The sequence below is a fragment of the Pteropus vampyrus genome, unplaced genomic scaffold (assembly GCF_000151845.1).
Source record: "Pteropus vampyrus isolate Shadow unplaced genomic scaffold, Pvam_2.0 Scaffold187, whole genome shotgun sequence".
NCBI lineage: Eukaryota > Metazoa > Chordata > Mammalia > Chiroptera > Pteropodidae > Pteropus > Pteropus vampyrus.
Genome location: NW_011888968.1, coordinates 862,656 through 864,031, shown reverse-complemented (window position 1 = coordinate 864,031; position 1,376 = coordinate 862,656).

The window sequence follows — 1,376 nt, the reverse complement described above, 5'->3', positions numbered from 1 at the left end:
GCAGAGGTGCCAGGAAAAGACCCGGAGTCCTGTAAATGAGTCCTCCACAGTCGTCGCCTGGATGTTCGCTCAGCCCCGGGGTCCCGCAGACAGTCATCGGTGGCCACAGAACAGACCGTCCCGGCTCTGGCCGCTTTAAGTATGATTTATCATTTCTCAGGATTCTGTGGGCTGGTGGGCGGCGTCCCCGCTGGTTTGGCCAGGCCCGGCTCGCTCCTGCAGCTGGGGGACAGCAGGATGGCCAGTTGGCACGGCTGGCTCTCCATGTGGCCCTCGTCCGTACTCCTTCACAGCGGGGTCCCCAGGTGTCAACAGCAGGACCTAGTGGGACAGGGTTTCTCTCCGAGAGGATGGAGGTGTTCTAACCGCGACCGGGGTGAGGGTGACACGGCCGTCGGCACAGTGGGACACCGTCCCTTTGTGCACTAGAAGTGGACGGATGGACGGTGTGGGGTGCAGAGACTACGTCTCCACTAAACTGTTAGGTTTTAAGTACACAGTGTTGTGGGGGCTCAGCCCACACCCCAAGGCCTCCCCGGGCCCCTGCCCGCGGCAGGCTCTGCCCTCTGGGGTCAGAGGCCCCTGCCCCTCCCCCGGCCCCAGGTACTCACAGGTACGCACGTTTACTTTCCGCCTCTGAATTTGACCCCAGGTGACTGATGCGAGTGGACTCACGCAGGTTTGTCCTTCTGCGACCAGGTCGTTTCCCCCAGCACAGGGTCCTCGAAGGGCTTCCATGTTTAGCCGGTGTCAGAACTCCCTCCGCCCGTTAAGGCTGGACGAGAGTCCACGGTGCCCACGGCCACGTGCCGTCATGCGTCTGGTGACGGACACGCGGGTCATGCTGCTGTGAACGTGGGGTGCAAACACCTCTTCGAGACCCCGTGTTCCCTTCTTTTGGGGACATACCCAGAAGCGAGATTGCCAGGTCACACGCTTATTCCGTTTGCCTTTTTCAGGAGCCGCCAGACTGTGGGGCCGGTGGCCGCACCCCTCTGCCTCCCACCAGCGGGGCCCACGGCCCTGATTTCCTCACGTCCTCACCAGCACTTGCCGTTGTCCCTTAGTTTTTATCACACTTTCTAAAATAGCCCATGGGTATGAATTTTAATTTTTAACCATTTAAAAAGGTGAAAACTGCCCTTGGCTCGCGGGCAGCACAAAGCAGGTGATGGGCCGCATTTGGCCACCTGTGCTCCCCGCGACACCTGCGCCCCCCGTGACACCTGCACCGTGCCGCAGCCGGCCCACAGGCCCCTCAGACCCAGCCCCCTGCAGGGGGACCCAGCCCCCTTCCGTCAGCCGGCTCCTCTGCCTGCGTCCCCTCAGAGCGCGGGGCCACTCACCCAGACGTACCCAGTGGAACCCTCCCGCCC